The sequence below is a fragment of the Neopelma chrysocephalum genome, unplaced genomic scaffold (genome assembly GCF_003984885.1).
Source record: "Neopelma chrysocephalum unplaced genomic scaffold, ASM398488v2 Primary Assembly neopelma1_96942, whole genome shotgun sequence".
Lineage (NCBI taxonomy): Eukaryota > Metazoa > Chordata > Aves > Passeriformes > Pipridae > Neopelma > Neopelma chrysocephalum.
This window is the reverse complement of record NW_020925585.1, coordinates 258273-272356: the sequence shown is the minus strand read 5'-3', so window position 1 is coordinate 272356 and position 14084 is coordinate 258273. Positions and strand designations below refer to the sequence as shown.

Here is a 14084-nt window from a genome sequence, read left to right as displayed (position 1 = left end):
GGTTCAGCTGAAGTAATTTGAACCATATCCACCTGGCTTTTACTTCTTCTCTTATGGGATCTTCAACTATCCAGCCCATGAAAATCATTAATTTAGTCTCAGCAGTCCTCTAAGGAATCTTACTGTAATGTATGAGTCACTCTGTTCAACTAATTTTCTCTGTAAGATCCAGTCTCAGTAACAGCCTCCTACCTTCAGTGGGAGCTCCAGAGCAGAGCAATGGCTGTCTTTCTTCCACCCCTCCTCAGACAGCAGCCTACCACTTATCCTGTGGTCAGGTCTTATTTACAGCATCATTGCCTTGCTGTGGACTCAGCACACCACCGATCACAGAAAAAAATCTGTCCCTTGGGGATATTCATGCCATGTGACACTTGGGGTGATCATTTGAGTCAGGAAAGGGACACTTTCATAGCATCCTGGTGATCACCAGATTTTTGTAATCTTTTGCTTCCATTTTACAAAATAGCTATTTTAACATGTCCGTATTTTTCTCATGAATAATGGTGGTCCTTGTCTTTTAAAAAAACTCAAGTGCTGAAAGTATGTTTTGTAGACACATCCAGAACTGCTAGCATTTTGCTTTGCACATCTCAGCATTTCAAGCCTATTGGCTGCTTCAGATGACCTTTCAGACGCCAGGTAATGAAATAATGCACTATTACTCTAGAACCACACCTTCAGGCACTCCTTATACACAAAACACACATAAACCTACAAAAGGACCTACCAGTCATCATAACGTCATATTAGTTGAAAAAGTTCTGCTGGTCTTGTCAATATGCTTAGACTAAGACAAAGGAAACAAACCAAAATTTTTATTGTTTAATGAGATAATCTAATTGTCTGCTCTGGTTTTAAACTTTATAAAAAAGCATTTCAGTGCTAATTATTTTTCAACAATTTCTAAAATCTTGTGTTGAGGTGTTATCTCAGGTGAGTATCTGCATAGTATACAGACATCAGCTCAATTTATATCCAATATTAAATACTCACCTAATGATTTAATTTAAACCTACAAAAATGACGCAATCTGGATTTATCCCAGTGTCACTGGTAGTAGAATAAAACACAATACGTAACAGTGCATGTGTGTGCACATGTATGTGCACTTCCAGCATGAAGTCCCAGTTAAGCAGAGCTCCAAACAACAGCATGTGACTGATCAGAACTATGGTTTGCAGTGTTATCTTCCAACTACATTTGTCAGTTAAATTAGGCCTACATGCTGGTATATGTGCATTATTCTTGCATTACACAGATTATATAAAACCATGCCTGGGACCAGGTCATTATTTTTCATATCTCATGTATTTTTCTGAAGAAAACTGTGCATCGTATCAGGTGAGTTTTGTGCAATAAAAATTTTACACACAAGCTGATCTAGAACTCAGAATAGCAGAAAAATATTTGCAAGTAGTAACAAATTATTTCACTAGATTTTTATTGGGCTATTTTCAGATATAAATGAATGCATTTTGTTCACAAAAATAAGAGCTTTCCAAGTTTTATCATTAGGTAATAAGGGAAGTGTTCAAATTAGCATTCTGAAATTTTCTTACTGTTTCAGTTATGTTGTCCCTTTCTTAAACAACTCAGAATACTAGTCTCAAAGAACAAGCTTTCCAATTTTGAAGTATAGGTTATCAGAAGAGGGAGCAAAACCAAGCCCATGCAAGTTGTGTGTCCAAATAAGGTATTCTAATGACACAGAAATGACATCATAGTAACAAGACTGTAAGCCAACCGTAAGCTAAATTGTGTGTGAACAAAACACAACCATCATTTTTTAACAAATACAAAAAAGGTTTCATTTATCCATTGCACCAATGGAAACTGACCACTAACTTTCTTTAAAAGAAAAGAGTCATATCATTAGATCATCCCAAGTTTTGCCAAATGACGGCGTCTAATATAAACTTATTTCATTTTCTGATTTCCTGACAAACTTCAAAAGCTGTTTATGGCTTCAGAGTCACAAGCAAAGACAGAGCTCAGGTCTTTCACCAAAAAATACAGTAATATGAGCATCTTTTGCAGAAACAGGACTTGTGGCACTTACTTCAGCAGAGCTGGCATTTCATTCATGAGCAGGTAAGGGTGCGCATGCGTGCACACACACACAAACATACACGCATACACTGGTTAGTACATTAGAACAGAGCAACACATTTTTAAGATATTTGCCCTTTACAAAGTTAACCACAGATTAATTTTTTTTTGAAAGCTATTTTTTCTGTTAGTGAGCACTTAACAGATTCCATAAAGCAATAAAATAAAAGAAAAACCTATTCAGCTTTATAAATCAGATACATATGACTGGATTTAAGATGAACGATTTGAGTAAACTGGGAACCAAATGCATTACTTTTCTCTTAAAATTACACACAGGCTAATGGACTAAGAAAAAAATAAAAAAAAAGGTTTTTATTCAGAACAGGTCTAGCATTGAAATGTTCAATAACTGTACAACAAACCACTGCATTAGATGGATAACAATGACTGTTCTTAACTGTAAAGTGTAGGTCATCCTAAGGAACAACCTCCTCTTCTGCAGCTTTTCAATTATTATCAAATAGTATCAACTTCATGGTCTTGTCAGTATGCTAATACAAAGAAAAAAACAAACAAAAATGCTAGCACACACGCACCCTAAAAAACCCCCAACTCCCCAAAAAACGAAACCAGTTTTTGAATAAAATGAGATAGCTGACAAAAGGTCTCTGTATAATTTGGGAAACCACCACTATTAGACTACACTCATTTCATTCTTAAACATTCAAATCTTCACTTACTAAAACCCACTGATTATAAAAAAAACCCTAACCATTATATATTTAATTTCTTCCTGTGGTTATTAAAATAAACTATGTTCTGAAATTAAGAGTTAAAATACCTCCTTTTGTTTTCCATACATATTTGCCTATATAAATATACTTCATCATTTTACAAATTACAGTATTTATATTAAAGCTTTCATTCAGCAAATCATTACAGCTTAACAAGAACAAACAATTTCTGTGTTTTGGTTCTGTCTTTAAATCACTTTTGGAGATAATGAAAACCAGCCAAAATGAGTGACTGCAAATAATACAAACAACATATTTATTTAGAAAAATAAACTGAAAACGCTGCTTGTCTGTTAGATTTCTCCATGAAGTATAGACAAATGGCTAGAAAAATTTAATGTCAAGTACATATTACAAATGACCTCTTTAACAGTAATTGGGACTAAAATGTCAATGCTCAATAGGAACATTTCGGATGTATAATTCAACAGACTAAATTTCTTGGCTGCTAATATGATTAAAAAAATGGACACTATTAAAAAAGATTATATCCCCTTCTTTAAATACACCTTATCATGTTGATGCTTCTTCATATATATACATATATTTATATGTATGTATATGCATGTATTTATTTAATCCTAAGAAAGGACCATAGTCCTTTCTGTGAAGAGATCCCCATAGTGAAAGAGAGCATAAATGTCTTTCTTCAGTTCTAAATTTTTAATTTCTTTTGGAGCCCCGGCAAAGTATAACTTGTTGTGGTGAAAAATCTCCTGGGGCCATCTGTGCAAATGGTGGCACACATTGTTACCCTGAATGGAAGTGACAGTGCAAATACTAGAAGTGCATTGCGATGCAATCTCTAACAGCGGAACTTCCTCAAACTTCGGTGGAGGACAGGAGACAGCATGCTTCTAAGTGATTTAACTTCACTTATGCCCTGTTCCTGTATGGCTTTGAATATGTACAAGGGATGACAGAGGTCTTCTTTTCCCACAGACAGCAACATTCCTCTGTTATAGTAAATGTATTCATTTTCTGATATCACAAGTGCTTCACTTCTCCTTTTGGCTACATCTTGAAATATTTGTGGATGCTGGCTGTACCCATCAAAGACCTCACTGTTTGTTACTCTGGTTGCTCAGCACAGAACTCAGGTGTCAGGCTTGGAGACAGCAGTCTCTGCAATGGGGCAAGACATTTAGTTCTCTCATCCTTCTTTCCCACTGAATGGAATTTAAGGCTGTGGCTTTTGCCAGGACTCAGCTTGTAGCTGTCAGATCTGAGAAAGATGACTCAATGCAGATTACATTAGTGACCAGTTGTGCTCTCACTTGAAGGGCTCTTCCATTCTCCACTAAGGATCAGGTTCCTGGTTACTTCTCAGATCTGGCCTGCAAGAAGTCACAATGAGGAATCTGATATGCAACAAATTAACTGACGTGCCTCCAAATATAGGTGTTCCTTCAAGCCTGAAGGTGCTGTCAAAAAGAAAAGAAGACAAGACAAGGGAAAAGTTATAAAAATGTTATTTTAAATAGACAAAGTTAAAAAAAACCAAAACATAATTTTGAATGATCATTTCATTTTTACTGAAAGCAGGAGTTAAAAAAAATTATGATATTTTGAACTTAATCTTTTATAGTTGTACTTTATTATGGGTACAAGCCTTGGTTCTCCGCTGGGGTAAATGGGTTTAACTTCAATGGCGTCTTTGGAATCACATTATTTATACCACATGTGAAATCTGGACTTTAATACTTGTTCACAAACTAAATAGAAAGTGAAACTCAGCAGAAGTTTCTTACCTGACAAGTAAATTTCCTAATCACTAAAATACTATATAAAATTCTGATTTGGGTCTTTCACATTCAGTTCTGTGAAACAGCTTTAATCTGTATAAACACTAAAGCAGTCTTAGAGTCAGTGAAAGAGAATAATGCTGCAATCTAATGCTGATGTTCCCTGACTGGCTGAGTTTTCTTAACTGTATTTACTAGGCAAGACAAAGCAGCAGCATCAAAAGCAGAGACCTTAGAATACTTCCTGTCGGTAGCTAGGGCACTAATTTGGGTTAAATGATTAAATTCACACCTCCTGAGGAAAAAAGTGAGAACTTCCTCTTCCAGTGTTGGTGATTTACACTCACAGGTGTAAATTTGTGAGGAGAGGGAAAATCACTTATTTGCCATTCGTTTTGTGAATCTACATCTTCATTCACATTTCCTCTTATCTCATGTTGACTCAAATGCTTTAAGCTGATAAAGATTGTCAACCCTTTTTATTTTTTTCCCAACCACTTAAGCAAAATATCAAATATTAAGGGAAACTTAGTTAACACTCAGAAATGTTACTGTGGCCCAGGGTAACCCAACAGTCTAGCAAACATGGTATAATAAATTAGTGATAACACTAGCTTGGTAGGAAATTTTTTCCTAATCAACTATTTGGAGTTTGACTTGCATCGTTAATGAAAAAAATGAGTATTCTAAACATCTGCTAGCAGCTTACTTTTTAACTGAGGACAGTCTTCATATCACTAGAAGCACAAAACCCTTTTTCAGCTCTTACAGTTTCAGGCTTCAATTGTATTTGGGCTAATGATTCATGTATGTTATTACCTCAGAAAAACTACCAAAAAAAAAGGTAATATTGCCCTTGACTGCAGCTTAATTCTCAGAAGCAGGATGAATAAGGTACAACAAACGTATATGTAACAATAAAAATAATAATAGAAATACTCACAAAAGAGGTAATGCAAATAGTATTTTGTCTTTGTCAGAAAACAATTGTTCCTCAAACTTATTCTGAATACAGCACAATACAATGCTGAGCAGCTGTAGATATGAAAAGCAGTATGATTTTTCTTTTCCTCTGGGTTGCAATTTCTAAACATATTCAATATCATGCTGTTGTGTTTTAAACCCAATCAGTAACTAAGTACCACCAGTTGCTCACTCACTCCCCAGTCCATGGTGGGATGGGGAGGAGAACTGAGGAAAAAAAAGATAAACCCCAATAAAATGAAAATATTATAATTATTATAATAATAAAAATAACAACAACAACAACTGCAACAAAAGTGAGCCTATTAAAAAGAGAGAGAAATAACACCCAAGAAAGACACGTGATACACAATTCAGTTGCTCACCATCTGCTGACTGATGTCCAGCCTGTCCTCAAGCTGTGACCAGCAACTCCCACCCAACTCCCCCCAGCTTATATATTGGACATGATGTTCAGTGGTATGGAATATCCCTTTGATCAGTTCAGATCAGCTGTCCTGGTCATGCTCCCTTCTATCTTCTTGTGCAGCTCCTCACTGGCAAAGCACAGGAAACTGAAAATCCTGAGTTTAGGGTAAGTACTACTAAGCAGCAACTGAAACATCAGTGTGCTAATAAACATTATTCTCATACTAAATCCAAAACACAGCATTGTACCAGCTACTAGGAAGAAAATGAACTCTATCTCAACCAAAATCAGGATGATTCCCCACAAAACCAGTAAGTGGTATATCAAGTATACCTGAGTTTCTCTAGCATCTCTTTCATTAAGTCATCAACCTACACAATTTGGTTCATTCCCACAACATCCACCCTCATTTCATCAATGTATTTATTTAATCCTTTTTTGTTTATGATGTCTGTGTTAAAGAGTACAAATTGTGAAAATGTTTTGCACCTCTCCACATTAATAAAGAATTTGTTCAAATTAAAAGATTATGATTAGATTTGCTCAGTGAAAAGTTCATTAGGTTGCTCCTCTTGCTACCTCCCCCAAAAATCTATAATTTCCAGTCATTATTTACACATGAAGAAGTGAGGCAGAAAGAGGAATCAAGCCAGTCACTGAAAAAAAAATAAAAATCTCCCTACTAATCACAGATTCCTATCCTGAACTGTCTAGTTCTTAAGTCTATGGTCAGTACTATTTTGATAGAGAGGCTGTACATTCAGATTGCTGTACTTAATTCATAGTTACAAAATCCCTTCATTACCACATACCTTGCCAATAATCTCATAGTGAAAAAAACCTGACCTTAGCTAGGGTTCAGACAATTTATAGGGGACCATTTTGTTCACTCATCCCTTCCCCCTTTCATTATTTTGGCAGCATCATTGTTTCATTTTCTTCCTTCTACCATGTCAGTGTTTAGTCCCAAAAACCAGAGAATCAGAGAAACCAATGTTGCTGTTTTCCCCATTCAAATCCAGATAACTACTCTTCTATAATAAAAAATATATTTTACTTCTCTGCATGTATTATCTGAAAAAAACCTATGCCCTTCTGCTTTGCTCTGTTGGTCTTAAAAACTGAGATTGAGTCCAGTCCCCTCTGCAATGACATCCTCCTTCTCATCATGGCCATGATCACACTCTCGCTGGACAAACTGCTATTCAGAACTCTGTGCGTGGAAAATATTAAGGGAAAAATCTACTACAGGGAAGCATCTTCTCACCTCAGACCTACAGAATGGTTACACCATTGTCAGATACAGAGAAACTCAGGTTCAATTTACAGTATTTAAAGAACAAAATATGCAGTGGCATGATTGGAAGACACAAAGAAAATTATATAGAAGACATTATCAACTTTGAACTGATTAGTGCAGTGATGACTGCCAATGATCACAGAAAGGAATACTTTTAATGCAGCTTTCTATGCTAGGTCTAGTGTCTTTTATCAAGAAAAAGGAGAAAACAACCAGGAAATGCACTTTACATTCAATTGAGAAAATAAGATTTACTTGATTTATACTAAGCCCTATAATTTCCACATCATTTTAAGAGTCTGATAAGAGCCACTGAAAGACTAGCCTAAATAAAAGCTCCATTATTTGGGCTATTTTAGCCCAGACAGTATAATTTGGACACATGTTGTTACCTGTCATAAGCATAGGAGAAGTCAGAGCGCAGTTCTCACATATTTAAGAGCATAACAAAAGTTCTCAAGGAAAAAAAAATACACAAAATCACATAGTAATAAATCTTCTTAAACATAGTGCCCATATTATCTAGATATTGTTTAAATAGTAATGACATCTGTTTCAGTTACTTACTTATACCTGAAAGATATAGAAATATTTAGATTCAGACGTAGACTATTTTATTTATATTAACCTAAGCTTTTTACTCCTTTCAGACGAGTAATTACACAATGTTAATTCCCTCAACAGAAGTAAGAATTACTAAACATGAAGGGAATGTTTTTGTAAAGTTTTTTTTGCTAGTTTCTTTTGTCCAAGAAATCCCCACCACGATCCCTGATTTTTGTGTTCAGTCATATAGTCCTGCTGAGACATCTTTCTCTGAAAAAACAACCACCTAAATCTAAGCAACACAGAATGTTAACAAATCCACCACCACACTTTTTAACGATTCCTATTTTTTTCCTCAGAAGCTTCAGAAAACTTATTTATGTGTGATTGCCCCATCCTACTGTTTCAATTCATAAATAATTTATTTGTCAGTGAGCAAAAAAGAATTCCCAATTGCTTATTGGAAATTTTTCCTTCAAAGTTTTGAAAGAGATTGTAAATGGCATGAAAAATATCTAAAGTTAGAAGTATTCTTCTTTTTTTTACACACTATTATTCATTTATACATTGGCAGTATGCCAATTAAATTCTTGCTAACCTCCCCTAATAACCCTTCCTCAACACGATTATAAAGTTCTCTGTCATGCCTGGTTTGATATCTCCAGAGCTTTCCCTATATATAGTTCTATAGAGTCAATCCTGGATAGAAATCTCTAAATTATGTCTGAAAGTATATGATGAAAATATTCATTAAATATAATTTTCCAACTGAACTCGTACTGCTTAAATAGTGTCTTTGTAGATGTTTACTGTCTTTGTCTGTTTGCACAATAACATGAAGATTGTCAGAATATTGGTTCTGAGAGCTACTGTAGAATAATTTTTTAATAGTGGGAAATCAATGTTAACAGAAGCATGCAATGAATGTCAGCAGCATCATGCTTATCAACATATGAAACTCATAAAATCTCCTGCTCCTTACTTATGAACTGCTGGCCAAATTGATGTGGTTGGTGCTTGTCTCAATCAAGTCCCAAATAGTTTAGATTTGAGAGAAGTAATTTGTGGGACCTACAATGCGAAATCACATCTTTCTGTTTGTTGATTACACTAGTTTTCAACATAGGGAATATCGAGGCAATCAAAGTTACCAGTTGACAGGTACCAGGTATCTTGACATCATGGGAGTCAATAGTTTACATTAGGGGTTGCCATGATGAATGTCAAAATGTCAAAAATGTCAAAGTTCCAACTACAAAATGCTAAAAGGGGAAAGAATGGCACTGGAAAAAGTTCTGATGATGTATCCTGGGAAATTCTGGCAGTCTTGTTCACTGGTCACAGGCACCTCATCTCTTAAGAGAACGATACATAAATTTTAACTAGAGAAGTAAGAACTTATTTCTCAGCATGTACAGAAAACACATATAAATTAGCATTTTTAAAATTCCTCAGGCATATTCTTGGCTGAAACAATACATTTCTGTCTACCATTTTCAAATTTTTAGAAACATTTTTACCAGGTCATTTTTCCTGACATGACTTTCTTTCCATTTGCCTTTTTGGTCCCTTAGGTGTTGGAAAACTGTTTTGGCATTATGCATGTTTTAAGGTAGAATTGGTTATGTCAAGTGTGAATACCTTCCTAGGAAGCTTATTTCTTTTCTTATAATTTTTTGGATAAGTTACACTGTATCCTTCATGAGATGAATACTCACAAATATTTCTGAGATGGCATTTTGGATTCATTTTGTCTCTGGGATACATGTTTACTAGCTTTCAACTACATTTTATCTTGTACTTGACTAACATACATAGAAAAAGCAAGAAATTATCAAGAAGACGAAATCAGGTTTGTTTTTATGCTTTGTTTCTTTTTTTTTTTTTTGTGCTAAAGTGTAAAATTTTAGCTCTATATTTAAGTTCAAAATAACAAGCCATAGCTTGTTCTAATATTCATTTACAGATAGGCTTCTGATTTAGACTTGCTTAAAAAGCAAATCCAAGTATACATAAATGCTGGACTATCAATTTTTGTAATACAGACAACATCCAGAAGGCTGCAACTAGTTAGACTGTGGGTGGCAAGGTCACATCCAAAGCCACAGATCAAGCGGCCATTACAGTTGTACCAACAGCAGTAGCTCAGGAACCAATGCGAGGACTAATCTGGGTGGGTCTCTCTATACAGGAGTAGTCACATTTCAGTTTAGTTACACCCCTAGGAGATATATGCTAATAATACTATGGAAATGAATTTGACGTTCATTTAATGTATAAAGTACTTGAGCACTACTTTATGAGGGGGTTACTGAAATAATTTATACCATGTATTCAGTGGATAATAATGAAACCATAAAGCCAGTCTTGAATTTCAGGCACTTGAATATGTAAAAGAAATTTTGGGTCCATTTCTGGTTTGGCTGCAGATTTCTTTTGAGATTACAGGTAATAATTTTAATTTACATGTTACAAGTTAACAACATTTTATTACACTGTCCTTTTGACTCTCTACACATTTTTGCTTCTTATGTTCAGAAATAAATACTCTGAAACACTGAATCTACAAGCCCAAACAGCAAAAAAATAGTTTTAATGCTCTTTATACTCTTGAAACAAATAAATGCTACATTGCTAGTGGTAAACTAAAACTTGTTTCTTGCAGTATCCTTCTCTGAGTATCAGAGGAATGTGGATGGCTAGCTAGACCTGAGGCCTACTGCCACTTTCCCAAATGGGGCTGTGTATCTGAGATGCTCAAAGAGAATCTTTTATGGTAATACTGTCTAGGGAACCAACTTATTCATTCTTACTGCATTTTTTTTAACATAAGAGCTAGCTAATATATGATACTATTTTCATCTTTCTGCCCTTATTTTTGCCCTCCTTTTCATGCTGAGTCAAAGCAAATTTCCTTAATTAGTTTGAATGTACATCTGTGTCAAATAGAGGTAGAACAAAGATTAGTAAAAGAAAGAGATGTAAAAGACAGCTAAGTCCCTAATGTAACTAACTTTTTATTTCTAATGATTAGTGAAATATTAGCTGGTAACACAGTTGGGGAGTTGGTTACAAAGTTTATCTATTTTAACACAGGCAACACCATAGGAAATAAATATTGAAACAAAAATATTAAGGGTGAAGTAGGTTTGCATTTGCAATGATTTGCCAAAGAAAGTCACATCCAGTATCTAGTGCTGGGAATTTCCTTATCAATGGCATTGCCTCTTTGCTTAATCTGAGGACTTTGCCATCATTGCCTTCTTACACTCCAGTTCCTGGTAGAAAGTAAAAGAGATGGACAGGTTAGAAAAGAAACCAACACTCCATGCCCCACATATGTCAGTATTTTTTATGCAAGACTTCAGATTTCCTGTGCCTTACTTTTACAACAGTCAATTCCTGAAGCTGACTATCTAACAGAAAATAGGATACTGTGACCTACACTCAACGAATAATGATAATTTACTTTGGTATATGGCATAATCTACATGACAAAGGAAAAAACTTTTATCAGTCAGTTGAAGGGACATTAGTCTGAGGACAACTGAAAGTTCACATAGAATAGTTAAATGCCTTAAAGGACTTGCATCCGCTATTTAAAAAATTTTATGTTTCCATTTTTAGAGTTTAGAAGGTTTTGTATAATTACATATCTTAAAGTGATGTCTGAATGGTTTGAAAATCATTCTCCCCAGAGTATATCTTCCAGCTGACAGGTGTAACCTTTTCTCATTCAGCCTGAAGCTAGGAAGGATAGATGAAAAGTGAGCTGGCAGCCCTCCACTTGCTTATTTAAAAAAACTCAAAAACTATATGGGTGAGAGGAGCTATGTAGAAGACAATGTAACTATCAATACCTCCACCCTTTCGGGGTTTTTTTTGACATTTGCTGATCTTTCATTTATTTCAAATTACTCAAGCAATCGAGCAGCCTTGTAGGATTAGGCCTACTTTGCAAGCCAAAAGGACTTAAAATGTCACCAGAAAATATCGGCAAATTCCTTGGTGCAGCTTTTCTGCAGTTTGCCTATTGAAGGATGAAATAATCTGTAATTCTAGATAACAACATGATGTTCAATAACATGTGCTTTACTTTTTCTTTTATCATTTGGCACAAATATTTTGTCACATGAGAAAAAATACTAATGTTAATGACACTAGATATATGGAGATCACTGAAACTACATTATCCTAGACTCCCTAAACATGCCAATGTGACTAAAGGCTAACAATGCAATGATTCATTACTATTACTATTCATTATTATTCTGATTAATCAACATATTCAAATTCAATTCTTTTCTTTACAAAAGAAAAGGGGGTTCTATGATGTTGCTGGACTCTGTTGATAGGAATTTTTAGCTATTAGAAATTTTTCAGTAGCTCGCAGCTTAATCTTAGGCCGAAACCTGTAAGTGCAAGAGAGGTCTCGAGACCACGTACTAATGGAACAGTGTTTACAACAAGTCTCCATTCTTCAAAAGCTTATTGGAAGATTTCCCAGCCACCAACTGCAGCTCTTTTCCATCGCAAGGCAGACTAGAAAGGGTCGCATCAACTGCTTGAGACTTCCTGCATTGTGAAAGAAAAATACAGAAGCTTCTACATATTAATTTACCAAGACTTAACCAGCTACTTTCTTGAGCTCCCAAGGAAATTATGGTATCAGGAAGAAACTGAATAGAAACCACAACCAATACTGTAAAAATGTAGCTGAATATATTCTTAGATTGGAAGGTGAAAAAAAAAATCAGGAAATTACTTGGTTTCTTCATATGTCTTGTACTTTCAGCAACAACATGCATGAAAGAGATCAACCTGGCATGACATTTATATTGAAGATGTATGAAAGAATCTTCTTATGGAAAGCACTATGTACTTTCTGGGGTTAACCTTGGTAAGAGTTTTGACTTTTGATTACTCTACTAGAATGTATGTGCTTTCAAAATTATAAAAATAAATACAGGAATTTATAACTTTTGCAAATATATAATGATTCAAAGCACTTTCCCTTTAAGGGGTCAACTTTTGTTTCAAGAGCTTTTACAAATACCTGTATACAAAAAAAGAGATGTTTCTGTACATCTCCTCCTAAAACCTACTTATTAGCTTTCTTACCCCCCACTCCAAATGACTATATGCGAGTCATATGCAACTGATGTCAAAAAGGTAGAAATATCAATTTATCAAAAATATCAGTATTAATATTCTTCCTAGACACTCAGAATTATGCCTTTCAATTTATTTTGAGCAGTCCTAGAAATGAGCTTCCAGAACTCTGTAATGTTTTTGTAATATAACACTATGTTTGAAAAAAACCCTGAAATTTTGGGTTATCTTTGGAAAAAGGAAAGAAAATGAAGATCCACGTTTCAGCTTCTGATTTTGCAAATCTGCCATGGCTGTCTTTTTGTAGGCTGTTTAACCATTTTAAGCTGAATATGCAGAAGTCTAGACTGGAATGAAACAGTATGTTTTGACATTTAGTGATCACTGTTTTTTTCCATCCAGGTCTAATGATGTATAAAGTTATATACAACTGAATGGGACAGTCCAGTTGCTTAAGACACAAGCTCAGCAACAAATCCTGCCTCCACTTAGCCTTTAAGGAACTTAATTTCTCACAATTATTAGCACAGTCATCCCTATCAAAACCTATACATGAGAAAAATACAGTAAAGAACTACTTCAAGAGGGTAGGGAGAAGGATATGGTGATCTCCAGCAGGAAAAGGGGACAGTTACACAGACAATGATCTATCTCTGTTTCAGATCATTGTAAGAAAATAATGATTTCCTCATTATAAGAGAAATTCAAAGCCATAAAGCATCTCTGGCTTAGACCCTTTACAATGTCTATCAAATACGCTTAAAGGCTTGGCTCATAATGAACTTTTTGTGCATGTCTGTGTGTGTGTGAAATTGTGGGGTTTTTCTTTGTTTTTAATACCAACATTTGCAAACTTTAAGACCTTTGCCAGTGCAGACTGCTTGCTAATTGAAAATCATTGGCTGCCCTTGCTCCAACACAAGTATCCATGCTCATCTGACATTTGCTTAACAAAAAAGATACTTCGCCTAACAAAAGCAGCTCAGAAAACAAATACAGCCCACTAAACTCTCCTGCTAATGCATTCAGGAAAAGGTTACTAGCAAAATGTGCAATTCAGCCCTTTGCCCATTAAGCGCAGGCCTCAAATACACTGTTTGTCTGGCCATAAAATGCCCAGCAGTCTCTGAGATGTTCAG

At 35.1% G+C, this 14084-nt stretch overlaps 1 protein-coding gene across 2 annotated transcripts in view; it reads right to left on the bottom strand.

Moving 5' to 3' along the window:
* Positions 1-1292: 1292 nt before the first annotated feature.
* Positions 1293-14084, bottom strand: part of PRR16 (proline rich 16) — a 140881-nt gene continuing 128089 nt past the window's right edge. For both annotated transcript variants that reach the window (XM_027670909.1, XM_027670908.1), the window contains one exon: positions 1293-4273. The gene's annotated coding sequence lies outside the window, so the exon portion shown is untranslated. The remainder of the gene's footprint in view (positions 4274-14084) is intronic.